The following is a 13991-nucleotide window of genomic DNA, read 5'->3' as shown; positions in this document are numbered from 1 at the left end:
ATAAAAACAGACACACTAAACCTGTTAGAAGAAAAAGTGGGGAAGAGCTTTGAACTCATTGGCACAAGAGACAACTTCCTGAACAGAACACCAGGCTCTAAGATCAACAATCAATAAATGGGACCTCATGAAACTGAAAAGCTCTGTAAAGCAAAGGACACTGTCATCAGAACAAAATGACAGCCTATAGATTGGGAAAGGATCTTCACCAGCCCTATACCTGACAGAGGGCTAATATCCAGTATATAAAGAACTAAAGAAGTTAAACAGCAACAAATCAAGTAACCCATTTTAAAAAATGGGGTACAGAGATAAACAGAGAATTCTCAATAGAGGAATATCGAATGGCAGAGAAACACTTAAAGAAATGTTCAACGTCCTTAGCTATCAGGGAAATACAAATCAAAACAATGCTGAGTTTTCACTTTACACCCATCAGAATGGCTAAGATCAAAAACTCAAGTGACAACACATGCTGGAGAGGATGTAGAAAAAGAGGAACCATCCTCCATTGCAGGTGGGAATGTAAACTTGTACAACCACTTTGGAAATCAACCCAGCTCTTTCTCAGACAATTAGGAATAGTGCTTCCTCAAGATCAAGCCATACCACTCCTAGGCATACACCCAAAAGATGCTCAAGTGTACAACAAGGACATTTGCTCAACCATTTTTCGTAGCAGCTTTATTTGTAATAGCCAGAAGCTGGAAACAACCCAGATGTCCCTCAGTTGAGGAATGGATACAGAAATTGTGGTACATTTACACAATGGAATACTACTCAGCAATCAACAATAAGGAAATCATGAAATTTGCATGCAAATGGTGGGAACTAGCAAAGATCATCCTGAGTGAGGAATCCCAGAAGCAGAAAGACACACATGGTATATGCTCACTTATAAGTGGATATTAGAGTATAATATAGGATAATCATACTAAAATCTGTACACCTAAAGAAGCTAAGAAAGAAGGAGGACCCTGGGTAAGATGCTCAGTCTTCATTCAGGAAGGCAAATGGGACAGACATTGGAAAAGAAAGAAAACAGGAAACAGGACAGGAGCCTACCACAGAGGGCCTCTGAAAGACTCTACCCAGCAGTGTATCAAAACATATGCTGAGACTCATAGCCAAACTTTGGGCAGAATGCAGGGAATCTTATGAAAGAAGAGGGAAATAGAAAGACCTGGAGGGGACAGAAGCTCCACAAGGAGAGCAACAGAACCAAAAAAAGGGGAGGGGGTCCAGGGGGGCCTTTTGTGAGACTGATACTCCAAACAAGGACCATGCGTGGAGATAACCTAGACCCCCTGCACAGAAGCAGCCCATGGCAGCTCAGTCTCCAAGAGGGTTCCATAGTAATAGAAATAGGAACTGTCTCTGACATGAACTCAGTGGCTGGCTCTTTGATCACCTCCACCTGAGGGGGAGCAGCCTTACCAGTCCACAGAGGAAGACAAAGAAGTCAGTCCTGATGAGATCTGATAGAGTAGGATCAGATGGAAGGGGAGGAGGACCTCCCCTATCAGTGGACTGGGTGCGGAACATAGGAGAAGAGGAGGAAGGGAGGGTAGGATTTGGAGGGCGTGTATAGGGGGCTACAGCTGGGATACAAAGTGAATAAACTGTAATTAATAAAAATAAAATTTAAATTAAAAAACATACATTAAATAAAAAATCAAGAAATCTCAAAAGACTAAAACGGAAAGAACCTGCCTTCCACCTCTACTTCTCCATTTCTGGCTGAAACAGCCCCCCCACCCACCCCTGCCTCACCCCTGAAACTCAGCTTTCTCTTGAATTGTTTCTCCTTTCAGTATTTACCCATCATCACCCTTCAGTTCTACAGAATTTCTTTTCTTTTTTCCTTAAATTACTTCAGGACTTCTGTCAAACACACATATTAATTTTGCTCACTGTGGCCAACATTTTAAAAAACTCAGTTCCCTGTGTGGATGTGTGGAGTGTACAATGAGAAATCATGAGAAGCCCTTATGCCAACTTGTGGTCGGTTTCTGGAGCTCATAGCCGAGAATTCTAGCCCCCAGCAGCCTGAGCTAGATACCTTCCAGGAAACCTCTGAACCTCCAGGAACTGTTCACAGATCAGTGTCCTCCTGGACAGAAACTCAGTGTGGCTGCCACATAAAAGCAGCATCTTCCTCGCAGCATCAGGGACACCCTCCAGGCAGAGACCTGAACATTGGGTTTCCCTCCAGTATCCTGGCTTTCAAAAGGAGGAATGCTCTGGGTGCACCAGCCCCCCCCCCCCGCGCTTCCTCCCTGTGTCAGGATGTGGGAAGGGTTAGAGTTATTGATTTCCTCTGAAGCCCCAATCCGAAATACCTACTGTAATCTGGAATTTGAATTTCAGAAAAAAATCTGTCTTTCCATTTCGCCACCACTGGCAGGCTCAACGCCTCAAGGAGCAGCAGCAACTGGAGAACAGGCCACTTCATGAGGCCAACTGTGGGCATCTGGCTTCGAGGCTGGCAGGAGACCCAGTGCATCATCAGATCCTGCTGGGGCACAAAGGGTTCCTGACAGGGAGGTGGACACACCGGTGTCCGGCCTCTCAGTGCCCCGCCTGGCTGTGTGCCAGTTACCCGTCAGTTCATACCATCTGGCCTGAGGTCAGCTATTTGCGAGTGCAAGAGCCGGTCACACCTTGACATGTTTGTGTCCTGGAAATTTTAAAAGCAGGAGAGCCCAAGTTAAAAAAGAGGCTCTTAGTTACTCATTACCCAGGGACGGTTGCTGTCGATCAGTTAGAGGCCACGGGTCCAGGCTTTCTGCTCTATCAAAATGTAGATCCTTCATCTACAACTAATTATTTTACACTTTTTTTTTCTTCATTAAATTGTCATCACATCACACCTGCTGTTTCTAATATTTGTCATTTCATCAAATATTTATTTTCTGGAATATGATTTGGGGGGACAAGTGCTACCTATATATTTTTTAATAACACACACACACACACACACACACAAATACATAATCCTTAACTGCATTTTCACTCAGTGATCACAGCCCTGTAGGCATCCCAAGGCTGTGGGTTTAGGCCCTAGGACTGGAAAAATAAAATCACATCAAGTTTAAGGCACAAGTCTGTATTGATGTAAACACAGGATGTGAGTTTGATGAACAAAGGACATACATAGGGTCAGGTGACAGAATGGTGTGGCACCCCAGGATAGTGTCTATGGCTCTCTAAGGAAAGGATGCCAGGCTTGAGCTGGCTTGCTTGTTCTGTCTCACCATGCCATGCCCGGTCATATGTTTGAAATTTTCTTTCATTAATTCTTTGAGAATCTCATACAAATGCATTTTGATCACGTTCACCCTTAACTGCTCCCAGGTCTGCCCCTCCCCCACACCACTAACCTCATGTCCTCTACTTCTTTTGCCCATAATTCTTCAAATCCAGTTTGCCACTCAGAGCTCTTGGATGTGGGGCCATCCACTGGAACACAGTTGGCCTACCAGGGACCACAGCCTTAAAGGCACAGTCCGTAGCTCTTCCATTAGGAGTGGGAGCTTGTGGACTCTCTCCCACTCCGTCCCACTCAGTGGTAGAATGCTGACTGGGTTGCTGTTGTGCAGGCAACCACAGCTACTGTGCATTGGTGAGTGAGGAGCCCTGGCATGTCCAGAAGAAGGTTTTACTTGGGCCTTTCCCAACCTCTGATGATCTAATACACCAGCACCCTGTCAGGAAGATAGAAGTGCTTTTGAAATCCACAGCCTCCAGAACCAGGAGCCAAAGAAATTGCTATTTTTTTTTCCAACCTCTGAGCCATATCTCCAGCCTGAAATTGCTATTCTTTATGAGTCACCTAGCCTGGGATACTCAGCTACACAACAGAAAAAAAACAAAATCAAGACAGTAATGGTAAACAGGTAATGGACAATTGGTAATGGGACAAATAATGGGCCAACTGCCAGGATGCAATGGGGTCCCAGCAGCACTTCTGTGATGGCCACGCCTAAGACCAAGCTCAAACCAATCGTGAGGAAAACACCAGACACTCTCACTCAGAAGACGTGACAAGGAAGTGCCATGCACAATTCTCCATAGGTGTGAAACTAACAAGACTGTAGAGTCCAGGATGGCAATGCATTACTTTCTTGTGCTGATGGTTGAATTGTGGCCATATCAAAAGTGTGTTCCAATACGGGGGAGGGGCACTAAAGACCTAAGATCATGACGAGTCACTCTGGTAATTATCAAATGTTTCCAAAAACAGTTCTCTACATTTTGTTTACAGCATTTCCAAAAACTTGAGACTGCTTCAAACGGGGAGGGGGGGTTGAACAATCAAAACACGGAGTTCAGACATATAAAATGCTGTATGTGGCGTCCACCATATAATATCAATAAATCCTCAAATAATGTAGAAAGTTCTTCTCTCTGGAGGTTTATACGTGCTTAATGTTTCCTATACAATTTTACTCCTTTAATGCTTCTTATTTATTTCTGGGATTGAGGATTGGACCCAGGACCTCTCTCCAGCCTTAGGCATGTGTTCTACTAATATGTGTTTGCATCCTTTTCTATTTTCTTTAGAGACAGGCCCTTGCTAAGTGCCCAGGCTGGCCTGGAGCTTGCCTGCAAAGCTGGGATTACGAGCAAGTTCTGCCGTGCCTGGCTTTTCATTTCAAACTCATTTGACTTGGTTTGGGCATACAGACCTGGGTCCCTCAGCCTCAGTGCAGTGAGTTCTTCAGTCAGATGGCTTTGCCGTGAGGGTCCGCCCTTGCTCTGCAGAACGCCCCAGGTCACTGGCCTCCACTCACTTCCACGGAAGCCCTGAGCAGGTCCCCAGAACTCAGGTGAAAACCCAGGCACAGCATCAGGTGGAAAGCGGAGCCAGCCAGACTCCTGGAGCTCACAGCCAGTCTAGCTGAGTCAATGAGCTTCACGTTCACGGAGGGACCCTGCCTCCAAAAATAAAGGTGGAAAAGGGTCAAAGAAAAACACCCGATGCCAACACACACACACACACACACACACACACACACACACACACACACAGACCACTAAGTACATATACCACACACGCACATATATGCATTCATGCATACACACACAAACACATACATACAAATCCACACATAGCAACTGCATGTGAGTCCAGATGCCGCCGCAGGTGCCTAGGGACGTTGGATTCCCTTGTGAGCTAGCTGTCTTCCATGGGTGCGGGAAACACAACTTGGATCCTCTGGCAGAGCGGCTAGTGCACTTAACTGCTGAGCCATCTCTCTAGCTTCCTTCTCCTGTGTTTTTTAAAGCTCCCCCCGCCCCAGTCATTTTCATTCTCCCTAAAGAACTCTGGGCATTTCTCATTTGCGGCGATACAGATCCCAGGTTGGCGGATTTTTGTACTCTCGCATGGGGACAGACACACTGGCCGTAATTCTTTTTTTTTTTTTTGAAAAAGATTAATCTTATTACTTTTAATGATAGGTGTTACAGATGGTTGTGAGTACGGAGCCTGAATTCCAGCCTTATGTAAGAACTGTAAATGCTCTTAAACCACTGAGCCATCTCCCAGCCCTCGGTGCTGTTCTTATCTTTCTGCCTTTCTGGGAAAATGTGTTTCTTTCCTGTACTAGCTTTCAGGAGGATGTGTGTTTGTTTGTGTTTGTTTTCTGGAATTAAAAAATGGCATGCTTAAGGATAATTTTGGTGGTCGTTGCCAGTGGCATTTGCCTTGTTTGGTGATCATCCTGGATCTGTGGTGTGGTATCCATATTAACTTGGGAAAACTTTTCTATTATTAGTTCAGATATTTTTCTGGGTTTTTTCCCCCCTCTCCCTCGACCTGTTGACAGTTTCATTACAAAGAGCTCACACGGACCACAGTCTAGGAGTCAATCAAATTGAGTTCGTTTTCTCTGTCAGTTAAAGAATTAAAACGCAGGAGAAAAATCTCCAGTGCGGCAGTTGCTTACAGACTGAACCGTAGGTGGAAAGAAGAACAGCGTCCTTTTGGGATGAGGAAACAGTCACACAGCCGAAAATGCAAAAAAAAAAAAAAAAAAAAAAAAAAAAAAAAAAAAAAAAAAAAAAATTGACCCTTCCCAAAGGCTGGGGGTTTTAAAGCTCCTAAAGAATCTTGTTTCCCCAGTTCAGGGTTGGATTTGTGTAACATGTAACCTGTGTATTTTTTCCTAATCCAGCCTTGAATTTGTTGAGCCAGTCCACCAGTAGGGGGCCGGCTGCTGGTGGACAAAAGCCAGCTAGGCCTCTGTTTGAAACTGCTGCACGCCTTTTGTCTCAGTCAGGAGGGCGAGGAAGAATCCAGCCGTCTTGGAAACTCGCTACTCTTGTTCCCCAAGCACGGCCATGCTCGTCATCTGCCTGCCCGCCAGCCGGCTCTCAAAGCCTGTGGGAGTTTCTCCTTTCTTGGATATTGCCCTCTGTTGATTGTCAAAGATTTTTTTTTACAAACCTTATGTTTTTGTTCTTCTTGCTTTTCAGCTATGTAGTTTTGCTCTGAGATATTCTCAAAGACAGAAATTCTTCATTTGTCACTCATCTGCTGATAAACACCGGTGTGGTGGCTTGAATGAATTGTCACCCACAGTCTCAGGCCCGTTTGGTCCCCAGTTGGTGGTGCTGTCTGGCGAGGCTTCGCGGGTGTGGCCTTCTTGGAGGAAATGTGTCACTGGATGGGGGGCTTGAGAGTTTAAAAGTCTTGTGCGGTTGCTGGTTTCTCTCTGATTCCAGCTTGGGATTCAGGATGTGCGCCCTCAGCTGCGATCCCAACTGCCACTTCCGCACCTCTTCCCCATGCTTCCCCCACCACGATCCCAAACCTAAGCTGTGGAGCTGTCTCCTCTGGCTCCCTCTACTGCCTGTCTTCCGAGACTGCAGGGGACTGCTCTGAGTGGCTTTATTTTTAGCTCATCATCCCCACAGGGTGTGTACGCTTGGTTCTGGGGAACTCCAATAGTGCCTGGGGCGAACCCTAATCCCTAGTGCATCCCCTCCAAACAATCTGGAATGCCAGAAGCATGTTTTTTGTTGTTGTTGTTGTTGTTGTTGTTTTGGTTTTTTTTTTTTTTTTCTTTTTAGTTTTCTCTTTCCGTCTGCAGGGAGAAGCTAAGGGCTGGCAGTTTGCAGAGTCCAAGCATTGTGAAGAGAGGGTGTTGGAAGTGCTCCTAGAAGCGTGTGGGGGGGGGGGCTGGTTTTGCCCTTGCCTGGGGTGTCAATGCCTTTCGGCTGCTTTCTGTGTTCCTCGAACACGTACTTAGTATGTGTATGGGTGCTGAATGGGTGCTCTGTGGAGGGAGGACCCAGGCTCAGGACTGCGCCATCTTTCTGGTGTCACTCTCTGGTTGGTCCGTTTTAACACCTTCACAAGTGTGCAAGCCCTCATAAAGGGCTGTCACCATTTGGGCTTTGTTTCCTGGCTGCCTTAATCTACTCTGCCCCTGAGTTCCTTCATTACTATTTCTGCATGAGCACTTCGAATTTCATTTCACGTCATTGTTTTGGTTGCCTCTCGGGTTTTAGTTGTTTGTTTTCTGTCATTATTTCCAAAGCCGTGTTTTAGCCAGTCCAGTTTATTTATTCTACACTGGGAGGCTGGTATGGATAATTCTGTAGAACTGAAGCTTATCTCTGCACGAAAGACGTATACTTTTATGTCTGCACCATGGGTGTGCTGGCTGCTGTGATGTCACCGAAGACGCCAAATAATTTATTACTGAAGAAATTCATGGACTGAGAGATGGCTCAGCAGGTGAAGGCACTTACCACCAAGCCCAGGGCCCTGAGTCATATGCCCATGAACCAAGATGGTGGAAGGAGAGAACTGATTTCTGCAAGTTGATCTCTGACCTCCTCACACAAGAGGTGTGCACCCCTCTCCAGTAACCCCAAAACAGATCGATAGAGAGAGAGATAATAAAAATTTCACAGAGAAGTGCTAAATCCCACAATAGTATGGAGGACATGTAGGGAGCCAGAGAACTGACCCTTAGCCAAACATGTAGTCCTGTCCCGCATGACTCTTGGGCATCAGAGTGGATTGTTCCCTCAGCGCACTGTTTCCTTCAGGCTTGGCTGTTTGCTCCCTAGGCCACGATGTAGGCCTTGTTGGCAGTTGCTGTCCTTCTCAGGCTGTTTGGGGCTGGAATAATTCACTAACTCTCTGAATTGTGTTATTGCCTGGCTACCTAGAACTTGAGTTCCTGCCTCCAGATTCCTGCCTTTGATCCCCTGACAATGGAACTGTAAGCCAAATAAACCCTTTCCTCTTCAAGCTGTTTTCAGTTAGTGTTTTACCACAGCAATGAAAACCATGCTAAGGCAAAAGGGACACACAGGGTAAAACCACTGAGAGGCTTTTGAAAGTTGCCCTCTGACTTCCAGTGAGTTTCCCAGGAAGTGAGGTGGGGTGGGAAACAAAAATTTCAAAAAGAATTCAAAATAAACAGGATGAAAGAAAAAAAAAAGTTTATTGGCACTTGAGGATTCACAGAAGCACAAGCAGTTACTGAGCTCTTTGTCTCTCAGAAAGATGATGATAAACTGGTTCCTTCAGGCTTGGCTGTTTCCTCCCTGGTGCATGCCTGATGGCAGGTGCTGTCCTTCCCAGGCTTCCAAGCGCTGGAATAACTCACTGATTCTCTGAATTGTTTTATTGCCTGCCTATCTGGAACTGTGGGCCATGCATGCTAGCCTTCTCCCTGGTGTCGCCACCTTTCTGATAAACTGAGAACTCAGTTACTTCCTACAAGCCAAACTCATGGAGGCATTTTCTTCAGTTGAGGTTCCCTCCTCTCAGACGGCCCCAGCTTGTACCCAGTGAACAGAAACTAGCCAACGCAGAGCCCTCCTCTGTTTCCTTGATCCAGGGTGATCAGATGAACCCGTACGTTCCTGGTTGTAGGTGATGACTTCCCACAGACACAGTCCTTGAATTGTTCGAGGCTGCTTCTGCTTCTGCTCATACTGTAGAGGCAGAGGAGGGACAGTGAGGATTTCATGGCCGCATCAATCTCTGTCATCTTGACTCGAGAAATTCAGGCCTTCTCCCAGTAATTCATTTCTTTCCCTCTCCCTTCCTTTCTTCTCCCCTCCCTTCCTCCGTTCCTCCCTTCCTCCTTTTCTCCCCTTTCTTTCATTTTCTCTTTGGTCTCTGTAGTCCACATACAATAGCATTATTCATTTTTAAACGTGCAGTTCATTGACTTATTAAATGTTCCCATGGAGATACAGTCCACTCTGCTCTCTCTAGAGCATCGGCAGGAACCTTAAAGCAATCGCCAGCTCTCGTTCTGCTTTTGTCTTCTGCCTAACCTAAGCTTGGCAACCACTATTTATTTTTCTGTCTTTGTGAACTTGTCTATTCTGGGTATTGTCATTAAACCTGAGACATTTTGTGTCACCCATCTTTCCCTTTGCGCAACATTTTCTTAGTTCATTGAGGCTATGGCACGCCACTGCTTTTAATGGCTGACCGTTCAATATCAATTCATGGAGATGCATTTCCCAATCCATCTGCCACTTGATGGATATTTGGCTTGTTTCTTTGGTGCTACTTTAAACAATAATGCTCTTGGGGAATGGAGAGATGGCTCAGTCATGAAGGGCACTGGCTGCTCTTCCAAAGAACCCTGGGGTTTGATTTCCAGAGGACAGCTCACAACTGTAACTCCAGTCTCAGGGGACCCAAAACCCTCTTCTGGCCCCTACTAGCACTGCATGCGCACTATGCACAGGCTTACAGGCAGGCAAAGCACCTGTATACATAGAAATAAATAATTAAATAATTTTAAATGCTACTATGAACATTTGTGTGCAAGTTTCTATGTAAATGTCTATTTTAACTCCTGGGTAAGCGCTTTGGATTACAATTGCTTGGTCATACTGTGATTCTCTGTTTAGCTTTCTGGGATTTTCCTCCAGGTGTCTCCCTCAGTTCCTTCCCATTCTTTCCTGTGTATCAGGTTCCACTTTCTCCACTTGTTATCAGCACTTACCAGTATGCGTGTCTATGAAATTCTACCAAACCAATCTGTACGTAGTGCTATTGATTCGAGTTTTTAATGTTCATTATCCTAATGGTTAATGACGTTGAACACCTTTTCATGTGTTTATTATTCATGATTTATTCATTGACAAACTTTCCATTCAACTCCTTCACTCATTTTTATGTTTGGAGAATTTTGTTTGTTTGTTCAGTTCTTGGAATCAAACCTAAGTTCTCATACATGCCACTCAAGAACTCTATTGCTGAGCCACACCCCCAGCTCTTCCACCTAATTTACTTTTAAATTTTAAAATATTTTATTCATTTATTTATGTGTGTGTTCGCACATGCGTGCATGCATGCGTGAGTGTATGTGTGTGTATGTGTGTGTGTTGCATCGGAAAGCAATGCATGCACCTGTGAATGAGTGAAGGCCAGAAGAGGCTATCAGGAGTCCTACTCTGTCACTCTCCTCCTATTCCTTTGAGACAGGATCTCTCTCTAAACCTGGGCTAGCATTTTCTCAGCTGGGCTGGGAGCCAGCAAGCCTCAGTAGTTTTCTTGTTTGTGCCTCCTTTGGAGTTGGGATTGTAGATGTGCCTGGCTCAGTACATGGGTGCTGGAATCCAGACTCTGAGCCTCATGAGTTCAGGGCAAGCACTATTTTTTTTTTTAACTTTTTATTGCTTCTTTGTGAGTTTCATAGCATGTACCCCAGTCTCACCCACCTTCCCATCCCCTCATATCCACCCTTCTCACCCTTGCAAACACCTCCCCCAAATAAAAAGACAAACAAAAACCAACGCATAGAAAACATCTCATCATGGAAGCTGTAGTGTGTCACAGTGTGTCCCACAACATATCTCCCTGTGCACACATCTTCACTTGCAAATGTTCATGGCAGCAAACTGAGACACTGGTCTGGTTCGAGATCTCTGGCTTCTGTGACACCATCAATATTAGATCCTCATTGGGTCTTCTAACAGTTATTGCCCTGTGTCATGGAGATCCTGCAACTTTGGATCTACAGGACTGGCCTTTTCACACGCTCCAGCAGTTTGTAGATGGTGTAGATTTGGGGGTGGGCCAACTCAAAGCAGGGTAAGCACCCTGAGCCATCTCTCCAGCCCTTTTTAGTTAACTTTAACTTTATTGTTTATTTTATTGAAGAGTTACAAGAATTTTTGTATATTTTATATACTGTGACCTTACAGATATGGGTTTGAAAAATACGGGCTGTAGTTTCACTTTCTTCACTGTGTTCTTTGATACACAAAGGTCTTTAATTTGGAGAGTTTCTAATTTTTTTTGGTTCCCTGTACTTTAAATATTATATCTAAGAAAAATATTTCTTAGCCCAAAATTATAATAATCTACATTCCTAAGGCCTGGGAGTGTCAAGCTCAGTACAGAGTACTTGCTTAGAATGTTCTAATGAATGTTCTGCTCCCATTTAATGTTCTGCTATTTAATGCTTCTTTCTCTGGAGCCTCAACTGACCACATCTCCAGGCAGCAAAGTTGAAAGCTTAGTTGACTCTCAAGCTGTACAATCCACAACCCATGAGTATTATATGTTCTTTGTAGCTGACTAAGGGGCTGTACTGTCCACCTTCTGATGCTTTGGGTATCCTTTAACTTCTCTGCACAGGATCATGATAACCATAATTATTAGTGCATATAAGTTGTATAAGTTAATAGTACTTGCTAGTACAGTTCCATACCCTCATAGGTCATGCACCTCCTTCCTTCTGGCACTTCCTCTCCTTCCTCTTTCCTCCCTATTCCCAGTCCCTTACACTTCCTCTTCTTTCTGGATGTCTTCATTTTTTTTCTTTTAATTTTCCCATGTGAGAGAACTAGATTATTTAACTTAACATGATATCCTCCAGTTCTGTCTATCATCCCCAAAATGACAAGACTTCAGTCTTGTTTCCACTTGAGAAATATCCCACTGTGTATAACACTAATTTTTCTTCTTTGTTCATCCAGTAACTGGGCACCAAATTATTTCCTGTTGATATTGATCAAACAGCATCTTCTGTCCTTTACAGGCCTCAGGCTTGGCAGATAAAGGCAGGACCAGATACTTAAGCAGCAGGACTGGATACTGAAGTGGAATGCCCAACCGAGGGCAACCCTTTCTTCCCCAGAACGTCTCACCTTTTGTTCTCTGTTTTGTATCAGGAAGGAACAACCATTGTCCTTCTAGAGGGCTCCAGGATCCCTCTCCCCCATTTCTTATGCCACTGAACCATCCATCGTTTCATTCTCTTGAGTTGTAAGGCACTAACTGGTCTACCATGGATCTGTGGCCTTTGTCTGGCATTGGTCTTTGCTGAACCAAATTCTAAGCTGCTCCTTGGCCTGTAAAGTAGACAGGGGCAACACTGTGACTCATCCACCTAGGAAAGACTATCTTGGGCTGAGGAGATGGCTCCACAGGTAAAGCGCTGGTGGTTACAAGCCTGAGGGCTGGGATTCAGGTCCCCAGCACTGATGTAAATGCCTGGTGGCTACGGAAGCTCCCTGGAGTGCCAGCTCTCAGGAAATGGAGAATCCATAGAACAACCTTGATAGTTAGACTAAGAAAATTGGAGAGCTCTGTGTTCAATTGAGAGTCCTTGCTTCAATGAATAAGGTGGAGAATAGTTGAGGAAGCTACCTGACATCAATGCCAAGCCTCTGTATATGCATGCACAGAACACACATATGTGCATGAATGCTGTGCACAGACATACACATACACACACTTAGACACACATACACATATATGTATACACACATATGCACAGAACACTCTCTCTCACACACACACACACACACACACACGCGCTACCTTCTTCTCTGTTCCTGGACGGGGCATAAGGTTGAATACATAGATGATCATCTATGATATTCTCATCTAGGTCAAGTCACATCCAGGCACAATCCAGACAAGCAGCAAACACAGGCAGCAAAACCCAGACTGTGTGACCTGAAACCTTGGGAGGAGAGCATGATTGCACAGATGAGATAGCCGGCCAAGATGGAAACTGTGCATGAGAGAAGGAGAAGTCACTCCCAGAGGCTCACGGTACCCATCTCAAGGGCAGGAGTATTTCCTCAAATAACCAAATACATCAGCTTCTTACTAACATGGTGCTTGCTCCATCAGACAGATTATGTGAAGGACAGTTTTGGGTGTTCGCCGAAGAGTTTGGCTTTCATGAACACACAGGTCACTGAACTTCTGAGTATTCACCAAATCCTATTTTCTGCTCTTGGGGATACAAGTGGACTGTATCCTCAGTTTCATGTGCAAATAAGAAGAATCACATGGCTACACAGTGACCAAAAGAATGTAGACAAAAGGCGAACTAAAACAAGTGACAAGCCTAGCCCCTAGACCCAGCCCCTAAAAACCCTTTCATGAGGGGCTGGAGCGATAGCTTCCTGATCAAGTGCACATGCTGCTCTTTCAGAGCACTGGGAATTGACTCCCAGCACCCGCATTAGGCGGCTCACAACTCCCTGCAACTCCAGCGTTCACATGCACATACATACATACATACATACATACATACATACATACATACATACACACACATAGTTTAAAAAATGTTAAAGCTTCTTAGGAATCTCCCTACTACTTAACTTCTCCTATCTGCTGGCAGATGAGGTCCTGGGAGATGACAGAGCCACAGATAAAAGATCCTTGCATTGGGGCCTACATGGCCACCCTCGGAAAAATGTATTGTGAATGTAAACTAACTTAATTTGCTAGCCACACGAATTTGTTGTGGTGGTTGTTGCTGCTGCTGCTGCTGCTGCTGCTCTTGACCTTGAACTCACAATCTTCCTGCCTCAGACTCTTAAGTGCTAGGACTACAGATGCGCAGCACCATGCCTGGCAAATCCATGGAATGTTTATAAGCCTCTGTGTGTGTGTGTGTGTGTGTGTGTGTGTGTGTGTGTGTGTTTATGCAGTGATTGGTAAACACACAGGAGAAGACAGACTTGCTTCA

The sequence above is a fragment of the Psammomys obesus genome, unplaced genomic scaffold, assembly GCF_907164565.1.
Source record: "Psammomys obesus unplaced genomic scaffold, mPsaObe1.curated_primary_1811, whole genome shotgun sequence".
Classification (NCBI taxonomy): Eukaryota; Metazoa; Chordata; class Mammalia; order Rodentia; family Muridae; genus Psammomys; species Psammomys obesus.
This window is presented reverse-complemented; position numbering follows the sequence as displayed.